General features: G+C 37.3%; 1 protein-coding gene across 16 annotated transcripts in view; it reads right to left on the reverse strand.

Annotated features, from left to right (window-relative positions):
• The window catches only part of CEP83 (centrosomal protein 83), a 207,956-nt gene that overhangs the window by 193,744 nt on the left and 3,337 nt on the right, over window positions 1-10,875 (reverse strand). For 2 of the 16 annotated variants that reach the window (XM_063614261.1, XM_063614257.1), the window contains exon 1: window positions 10,605-10,705. The exons of the other annotated variants lie outside the window; for them this stretch is intronic. The gene's annotated coding sequence lies outside the window, so the exon portion shown is untranslated. Of the gene's footprint in view, window positions 1-10,604; window positions 10,706-10,875 lie in introns of those variants that run through there. 16 annotated transcript variants of the gene reach the window in all.

A 10,875-nucleotide genomic window follows, 5' to 3' on the forward strand; every position in this document is an offset into this window, starting at 1 on the left:
AAAGACATAAGACTACATAAAGGAATAATTATAGTACTGTATCACTGAGTTTGTAATACATACAGCTGTAATATATATAATAATAATAGCAACAAAAAGAGAAAAAAGAGATAACACTGGAGGAAAGTTTCTATAATTCATCAGAATTTAGTATTATTCTGAAGGAGACTGTAATTAAGTTAAAAGGCACATTGTAATCCCTAAAATATAGCAAAAGAAATCAACAGAAATAAAAAGATACACTAAAGAATATTTAACACAGAAAGATGGTAAAGAAAAGAGGAAAAAGCAAAAAACAAATGAGACAAATAGAAAACAAATATGAAAAATGCAGGTGTAAATCCAATAATATCAACAATTACATTACATGTGAATGAACTAAACACTATTCAAAGGGGGGATTATGTTACAATGGATTACAAAACCTAACTATAGGCTGTCAACAAGAGATAAATCTTCAATTCAAAGACATAAATAGGTTAAAATTAAAAGGATTTTTTTAAAAAAACACACCATAGAAACAGTAACCACAAAAAAAACTAGAGTGGCTATAGTACCAAGAAAAATAGATTTTAAGATAAGAAATATTACAGACAAAGGAGGCCACTTCATAATGAAAAAAGGGTCACTATATCAGGAAGATATAACAATAACTGTCCATCTAACCAAAGAACTCCAAAATACATGAAGCAAAAAAAGAAATAATTAAAAAGAGAAATAGATAATTCAACAAAAACAGTTAAAGACTGCAACGACTGATAGAACAAGACAGAAAATCTCCAAGGATATAGAAGAATTGACTAACCTCATCAATAAACTTGACATAACTGACAGAAAATACCACCCAATGACTGCAGAATATACAACTTTTACACACACAAGGAAAATTTTCCAGGATACACCACATACTGGGGCACAACACAAGTCTCAATAAAATTTAAAAGACTGAACTCATAAAAAATGTGTGATCTGATCACAATGGAATTAGTCATCCGAACAAAAATAAATCTGGGAACACCTCAATTATCGGTAAATTTTAAAACATACCTCTAAATAACCCATTGATCAAAGAAGAAATTCCAAAGAAAAATTTTAAAATATATTTCAAATTGAATGAAAACAAAATACAGCGAACCAAAATGTACAAAATGCAACTAAAGCAGTGCTTAGAAGGAAATGTATAGTTTTAAACATTTATATGAGAAAAGAAAAAAGGTCTCAAACCAATAATCTAAGCTTCCATCTTAGGAAACTAGAAAAATAAGGAGCAGAGGGGACATTAAACCCAAAACAAGCAGAAAAATAATAATTTTGTAGCATGGAAATCAGTGAAATAGAAAATATAGATATGAAAAATAATCAATGAAATAAAAGGTTGGTTCTTCGGAAAGATTAACAAAATCAAAAAAAAAAACAAAAAGAACTTCGCTAGACTGACCAAGAAAATAAGAGATACAAATTACCAAAATCAAGAATGAAAGAGGGAAAATTATTGCCAACCTTAAATTATTTAAGGATTTCTTAATACAAACTTCGTATCAACAAATTAGATAATTTATATGAAATGGACTACACTTCCTAGAACATACAAATTACCAAAACTCTAGAAGAAAGAGAAAATCTGAATACACCTATAACAAGAAGTGAAGAAACTGAACTAATAATTTTAAATATTCCCACAAAGAAATGGCCAGGCCCCCACAACTGCACTAATGAATGCTATCAAACATTTAAAGCAGTAAGAGCAAGATCACGAGCAACCAACAGACTAATATCCCTCAGGAACATATATGCAAAATTCCTTAACAATAATCAGACAAACCATATTCAACAACATATGACAAAGATTATACAGCACGGACTGGGCATGGTGGCTTCAGCCTGTAGTCCCAGCACTTTGGGAGGCCATGCAGGTAAATTGCTTGAGCCAAGGAGTTCAAGAACAGCCCAGGCAACATGGCAAAACCCTGTCTCTACAAAAAATACCAAAAAAAAAAAAAAAAAAGAAAGAAAAATAGCCAGGTGTGGTGGCATGTGCCTGTAGCCCCAGCCACTTGGGAGGCTGAGGCAGGAGAATCGCATGAGCCCAGGAGTCTGAGGCTGCAGTGAGCCAAAATCACACCACTGCACTTCAGCCTGGGTCACAAGGCAAGATTCTGTCTCAAACACTAAAAAAAAAAAAAAAAAAAAAAAAAAAACACATCTTACAGCACGACCAAGTGCGATCTGTCCCAGGAATACAGGGTGTGTTTAATCTCCAATAATCAATTAATATATAGCATATTAACAGAATAAAAATCATATAACCATATCATCAGATGCAGGAAAAAAACATGACAAAATCTAATACCCACTCATGATTAAAAACTTGCAACAAACTAGGAACATAAGGGAGCTTCCTTAACCTTCTTCAAAGGGCATCTATAGAAAATCTACAGCTAACATTATACCTGATTGCAAAAATCTGCAGGTTTTCCCCCTAAGACTGGGAGTAATGCAATGCACATTCAACACTTCTCTTTAACATCTTACTGGAGGGTCTAACCCAAGAATTAAAGCAAAAATGAAGAAATAAATAACATTGAGATTGGAAAGAAAAAGTATCGTTTTGAGACATGATCATCTATGTACAAACAATACGCAAAAATTGGTTGCATTTTTTTTTTTTAAATGGATTCTCGCTCTGTCCTCTAGGCTGGAGTGCAGTGGCACGATCTCAGCTCACTGCAAGCTCCACCTCCTGGGTTCACGTCATTCTCCTGCCTCAGCCTCCCGAGTAGCTGGGACTACAGGTGCCCGCCACCACACCCTGCTAAACTTTTTTGTATTTTTAGTAGAGATGGGGTTTCACCTAGCCAGGATGGTCTCGATCTCCTGACCTTGTGATCCACCCACCTTGGCCTCCCAAAGTGCTGGGATTACAGGCGTGAGCCACCGAGCCTGGCTAGTTGCATTTCTTTGTGCTAAAAAAGAACAATTTGAAATCAAATCATGAAAACTCCATTTCCAAGAGCATCAAAATTATAACAGTCTTAGGAATAAATTTAACCAAAGAAGTGCAAGATTTGTACACTGAAAAGTAAAAAACATTATTAAGAGAAATTAAAGATCTAAGTAAATGGAGAGATATTACATGTTCATGGATTGGAAGACTCAAGATTGTAAAGTTAGTGATATTTCCCATGCTGATGGATAGATTAAATGCAAATCCTACAAGTATCAGATGTGTTTTTGTAGAAATTAACAAGCTGATCCTAAATTGTATATGGAAATGGAAAGAGCATAGAACCAATTTTGAAAAAGAAAATGTTACACTACTCATTTTGAAACTTACTATAAAACTGCAGTAATCAAGACGGAATAGTGTTGGAGTAAGGATAGGTTTATAGACATGAGTCTAGGAATACATTCTTACATTATAGTCAACTGATATTTTACAAAGATGCCAATACAATTGAAGGGAAAAGAACAGTCTTTTTAACAAATGGTACTGGATAATTTGGCATTCACATTTTTAAAAAATGAACTCAGATCCTCTTCTTACATCAAATGTACAGTTAATTCAATATGAATCTTAAATTTAAACGAAAGAGCTCAAAGAAAACCAAAAGAAAAATCTTCGGGACCTTGGATTAGGCAAAAAGTTCGTATACATAACATGAAAGCACATGCCACACACACAAAAGAAATAACTTCATTAAAAACTTTTGCACTTCAAAAGACACCAGTAAAAATATGAAAAGCCAAGACACCAACTGGGAGAAATCTTTGCAAATCTTATCTCTGATATTAAAAACAACACAAACTTTTATCCAGCATATATAAAGAACTCTTACAACGCAGTAAGACCAAAAAAAAAAAAAAAACCCAGCTATAAAATGGGCAAATGCCTTAAACAGATATTCCACCAAAAATGACTTACAAATGGCCAATAACCACAGAAAAAGGTGTCCAACACTACTGTGCAGGGAAATGCAAATTAAAATTACAATGGGATACTACTAGATACTCACTAGAATGGCTACAATTAAAAAGACAATACCAACTGTTGGTGAGGATGTGGAGAAACTGGAATCATCATACATTGCTGATAGGATGTAATTGGTACAGCTACTTTGGAAAACATTTTGACAGTTTCTTTAAAAGTTAAAAATAAGCTTACCATATAATTCAGCAATTCCACTCCTAGGAATTTACCCAAAACAAATTAATACATATGCTGACACAAGGAATTACAGACAAATCTTCATAGCAGCATTATTCATAATAGCCAAAAACTGGAAACCATCCAATGTCCATCACCCAGTGAATGGGAAATACTATTCACCAGTTACCAGTAAATGGGAAATACTATTCACCAATACTATTCAACTGGTGAATGGAAAATACACAAGAATACTATGCAACAATTAAAAAGAACAAAACATTGATATACATACATTAAATAAACCTCAAAAGCATGAAGTTAAAGAAGCCAGATGCAAAAGACTACTGTATTCATTCCATTTATATGAAATATCTAGAAAAGACAAATTTATAGTGATAGAAAGTAGATCAGTGGTTCTCTGGGGCTGTGGGAAGGAGTTACCTTAAATGCAAATAAGCTTCAGAGAATCTAGGAGACCGATAAAATGTCAGAAATTGCCTTGTGATGACAGTCGCACAACTCTATCAAGTTGCTAAAAACCATTAAATTGTACACTTACAATGAGTGGTTTTTATGGTAGGTAAAATATACCTCAATAAAGCTGTTTAAAAAGGGCTAGGTAGAAGAAAGAAGTTATCTCTTCCAAACTTTGGAAAATTTGATGATAGTTGTACTAATCAAGGCTGAGTTCAAAGGATGACCAAGCAAAAAGAATCCAGGTTCTTAAAGATTATCACTGAGCCACTTAATTGACAATCTTAGAACCACCTATCTCCAGACTTCTTACATGTGAGATAATACAATTTCCTTCTTAAGGCTTTAAAAAAGAAAAAGAGAAAAGAGTAGTGTTGCTAATTCTAAGGGACACAGGACATGTTCATTCCATTACAGAAAATTTGGAATATCATCCACATAGGAAGATATCAAAGAAAAGGCAGGAATTTTCTTGGATCTTGAAGGATAAAAGAATATGACTGGGGATGGGGAAGGAAAAGAAGGGTATGTAGTTCAGAAGAGTCATTAACAATGGCATGGATAAAAATCAACAATGCCCACTAAAAGTCAGGTTTACAATTTACCTTATTTTAATCCATACATTAAGGACCAAAAAATTAAGCAACTGGTTCAAAAAGTTAAGCAGCTAGTAATCTAACCTTCACTCTCGGGATCCAGGTTCCAAAGTACATACTCTTTCCTCTGTTATGCTGCTAAGCAAGGACTTAAACTACCCCCATTTGCAAGTTCAGATCTTTGTAGAGGGTATCTTTATTTAGATAGATTTACATTTATAGGACTACACACTCAATGTTTCTTGGGCAACAATTTCCATTTAATCAATAAACTAAATGTGATGTGCATTCTTTCTTTAGTTTCCAAAACGTTACCCTACTCTGGTTTTCCTACTTTCTTTCTCCCCCTCCCTATTACATGCTGGTGTTCACAAGCTCTCTTCTGATTCTACACAACTCTCACTAGGAACCTCATCCATACCTGGTATTTCAACTACCACTAACGTTGATGTCTCTTCTCTCTCTCCAACTTCAGGAAATGTCTCCCTAGTTTTCTTTGACTAACTCCCTCTGGGCCAAGTTGAATACTGCTCTGTACACCCTACAACTACACTTATAAGATTCTAAAGAGATATTCCTCAATTTTCATGTATTCTTTCTAGTTCTAGGCCAGGTATTCTTCCTACATGCCCCAAAACACATTCTTATCTATCCTTATAGCATTTAACATGCTTTATTACAAATTACTAATTACTTTGTCCATTTCTCCCATCAGACAATAAGGTGATTGAGACTTAGCACTATGTCTTATTCACAATCTCCCCAGTGCCTAGAATAGCACAAGACACATAATAGGCACTCAAATATTGATTAAACCCATATATAGGAGAAATAAAATTTGCTTTAAATTGGAAGCATACCATTTCTGAAGGAAACTTTCAGAGATTTATGTTTTCAAATGAGAAACTAGGCCACGAAAGGTGAAGTGACTCACCTAGTCAAGCCTTGGTCTCCTGAATCCTTCAGTCTCTTCCCACAAAATTACAGTGCCTAGGCCAGGCGCAGTGGCTCACACCTGTAATCCCAGCACTTTGGGAGGCCAAGGCAGGTGGGTCATAAGGTGGTCAGGAGATCGAGACCATCCTGGCTAACATGGTGAAATCCCATCTCTCTTAAAAATCAAAAAATTAGCCGGGCATGGTGGCACATGCCTGTAGTCCCAGCTACTTGGGAGGCTAAGGCAGGAGAATCGCTTGAACCCAGGAGGCAGAGGTTGCAGTGAGCTGAGATCACACCACTGCACTCTAGCCTGCTGATAGAGTAAGATTATGTCTCAAAAAAAAAAAAATTAGAGTACCTATTAAATTGTGCTTAGTGATCTCAGCTTTCTATGAAGCTCTAGAATACAAAATGTTATAAAGAACGATTTCAACTTCATCCACCCCAGCTCTAGCTGGCTATATCAGTTGTAGAGAAGTCTGCTATTACATAATAGTTTTTCTGCCCAGAATAATCTTTAATTGAACCAGTATTTTCACGTGTCCTTCACATAAAAAATAATTCAATACATACTTATTGAGACGTGAAGCCGGCTGGGCTTCTGGGTCGGGTGGGGACTTGGAGAACTTTTCTGTCTAGCTAAAGGATTGTAAATGCACCAACCAGCACTCTGTGTCTAGCTAAAGGTTTGTAAACGCACCAATCAGCACTCTGTAAAAACAGACCAATCAGCACTCTGTAAAATGGACCAATCAGCTCTCTTTAAAATGGACCAATCAGCACGATGTGGGTGGGGCCAAATAAGGGAAGAAAAGCTAGGCGCCTGAGCCAGCAGCAGCAACTTGCTGGGGTCCCCTTCCATGCTGTGGAAGCTCTGTTCTTTCACTCTTCACAATAAATCTTGCTGCTGCTCACTCTTTGGGTCCACACTACCTTTATGAGCTGTAATACTCACCACGAAGGTCTGCAGCTTCACTCCTGAAGCCAGTGAGACCACAAACCCACTGGGAGGAATGAACAACACCGGACGCGCCACCTTTAAGATCTGTAACACTCACTGCGAAAGTCTGCAGCTTCACTCCTGAAGCCAGCAATACCACAAACCCACCGGGAGGAATGAACAACTCTGGATGCGCCACCTTTAAGAGCTGTAGCACTCACTGCAAAAGTCTGCAGCTTTACTCCTGAAGTCAGCAAGACCATGAACCCACCAGAAGGAAGAAACTCCAGACACATCTGAACATCTGAAGGAACAAACTCCGGACACACCATCTTTAAGAACTGTAACACTCACCACGAGGGTCCGCAGCTTCATTCTTGAAGTTAGCGAGACCAAGAACCCACCAGAATGAACCAATTCCAGAAACATTATCATGCGTCTCCATGTGGAAAACAATGTGAAAGAAGTTATAATTCGTCAGTACTCTAAAAAATATCCTTAAGAGCATATATTGTACGCCCCTTAAGTTTAACAATATCTGAAATAGCTGCCTTAAAACAAAATGCAATCACTTGAGAGAGGCTGAAGATGAACATCAGAGATAGGCAATGCAACTTCATTAGGAAAATCCCTATACTACAATGCTACTGTTTTCAAGGGTTGCTATATTATACTGCAATTGAGTTAGTGGGCAACAACTCAGAAGCTAGAACGGCAAATTCACTCAAGAAATAACTGAATCAAATGAATATTTATGAAAGCATTCTGAGACTCAACTTCACTTTCTATACCTTCAACTGAAGTAACTCTTTGTTATAAGCATTAGATACAGGATTTTTGGTGAGACTGTAAAAACTACATGGACATTTTATAGACATATTTTGAGACAGAAGATAGGTGCTTTCCAAAACGGAATGGCCAGGTTTAGGTTCCTACTAACTCTGAATTTTCATCCAAAACCAATCTGAAGTCACAATATACAGAAGGCAAATAACTGGGCATTTTCTTAATTTCTTCCATCCTGGATTATAGCTCAGTTAAAAGAAATAGTAGGCCGGGGGCATTGGCCCACACCTACAATCCCAGCACTTTGGGAGGCCAAGGTGGGTGAATCACTTGAGGCCAGGAGTTCCGAGACCAGCCTGGCCAATGTGGTGAAACCCTGTCTCTACTCAAAATACAAAAAAAATAGCCAGGTGTGGTGGCGTGCACCTGTAGCCCCGGCCACTTGGGAGGCTGAGGCAGGAGAATCACGTGAGCCCACGAGTTCGAGGTTGCAGTGAGCAAAGATCGCACCACTACACTCCAGCCTGGGCGACAGAGCAAAACTCCATCTCAAAAAAAAGAAAAAAGAAATAGTACTAGACTTGACAGTCAGTGATCTCTCCATGACCTAGAGGGGGCAGTCCTGATGAAAAAAATATAACAAACTAATATTCTACTAGGAACCAGGAAATTGACCAAACTCCCCAAGCCCACTGAAGAATAGTGCCAGCATTCCTGAGAGTCCTTACTGCTGGTATTTCCTTGCCATGGGAAATTCTCAAATACTCACTTTCTAGCAACAGAATCTTTATTTCTGATTCCGTGAATTCCCACTCTTCAATCTTTTTTATAGTTTACTGTTGCCATTTCCCTTTCAGTTACTCTCTTCTCTCAATAACTTTACTTTCATGATACTTACAAAAGGCGGGGGAAGTAGAAATGCATATCTGTCATTGTATTAGTCCATTTTCATATTGCTATAAAGAACTGCTTGAGATTGGGTAATTTATAAAGGAAAGAGGTTTAACTGATTCACAGTTCCACATGGCTGGAGAGGCATCAGAAAACTTACAATCACGGCAGAAGGTGAAGGGGAAGCAAGGCACCTTCTTCATAAGGTAGCAGAAAGGAGAATGAATGCAGGAGGAACTACCAAACACTTATAAAACCATCAGATCTCATGAGAACTCACTGTCACGAGAACAGCATAGGGGAAACTGCCGCCATGATCCAATTCCCTCCACCTGGTCTCTCCCCTGACACATGGGGATTATGGGGATTATGATTCAAGGTGAGATTTGGGTGCAGACACAAAGCCTAATCATATCAGTCATCTTTAAGAAACATTTATTCAGCAACTTCTATTTGGAAAAGACTAAGGATACAGCTCATCAAGATCTGAAGTCCTGCCCTTAATAAGCTTACAATCTAGTAAGGAAGTCAAGAAAGCTAAAATAATACAATAAAAAGTGTAAGTATCAAATAAATATAACTCACAAATACATACTATTCCTATGTATGTAGGTATGAGGTCATGGTGGAGTTGAACCTTATAGAAAAGGTACAATTTAGATTTTCAGAAAGAAGGGAATAAGATCAGGTCACGGGGGATAGAAAGACATGCAGACTAATATGGAAAGGATAAAGTACAGAGCAGGTTTAGGGGATAGTGAAGAAACCAATCTGGACAGAGACACGTTTTCCATAAAGAACATACACTTGAAAAGGCAACGTGAGAGGATTTCGAATAATTCAGCTTAAGAAACATGAACTTGGGTTAATAGGAAGTTTTTTACACAGATTTACACACATTCCCTAAAAGCACACAGGTTAAACTGTGTGGGCAATATACTTACGGAACCTAATATATTATGTATGACAAAATTAAAAGCAAGCTCATTTACTTTACGCAAAGAGACAGTACCTGGGGGTGGGGAAATTCTGACAATTCACTAAAATTCACTAATCTTTCTGTTAAGATTTCATTCTAAGCTTCTTGAATTAGAACATCCCATGACATAATGCTGATTTCTGATTACTAAGGATTATACGAGTCATTCTTGATTTGTCATCTTCTCCGTCTTGCCCAACTTTTGAATATTTCATTACTTCAACATCAGCATATAGAAAAAAGGAGGAGAGAACTAAAATTAAGTCCATGGATTTTAGCAATACATAAGGGCATCTGACGTAAAGAACATTAAACTTCAAGTTCCAATTCCCATTATTAACAGATTTCAAAGAAGTCATTTAGTCTCATCATGTCTCAAATTTTCTCACATACTTGCTTACTTGAAAGGTTACTGATTCAAAAGATCATTCAGAAAGTGCTCTAAAAACTAACAACTCGCCATAAAAATTTTATCATTAAAGGTTCAGTAAGAGGAGACAGTGAGGTGACTGGTAAAGCAAGGATTAAAAACTACCTGTGAATAGGCCAGGCACGCTGGCTCACACCTGTAATCCCAGCACTTTGAGAGGTCAAGGCGGGCAGATCGCCTGACGTCAGGAGATCGTGACCAGCCTGGGCAATATGGTGAAACCCCATCTCTACTAAAAATACAAAAATTAGCAGGGCATGGTGGCATGTGCCTGTAACCCCAGCTACTCAGGAGGCTGAGATGAGAGAATCGCTTGAAACTAGGAGGCGGAAGTTGCAGTGGGCCAAGATCACACCACTGCACTCCAGCTGAGCGACAAGAATGAAACTCTGTCTCAAAAAAAGGAAAAAAAAAAAAACTACCTGTGAATAATCAGTGTTTCAGTCTCCCAGTGCTGCATGGAATTCTAAATTGTATTTCACTATTATTTGAGAATGTTCTAAATACAGTCTGCACACTTCATCTGATCTGGAAAGAAAACACTCAAAGTAAGGGGAATACCCAGTATACTCTGTCCTAAATAACCAAAGGACAACTCAAAACCATTTGCAACTCTCAGGAGAGTCCTGTGTGACACTTGTAATTTAAAGCATTCTGGCCTGGTGCGGTGGCTCACACCTGTAATGCCAGCAC

This window comes from Symphalangus syndactylus, chromosome 13 (assembly GCF_028878055.3).
Source record: "Symphalangus syndactylus isolate Jambi chromosome 13, NHGRI_mSymSyn1-v2.1_pri, whole genome shotgun sequence".
NCBI classification, from domain to species: Eukaryota; Metazoa; Chordata; class Mammalia; order Primates; family Hylobatidae; genus Symphalangus; species Symphalangus syndactylus.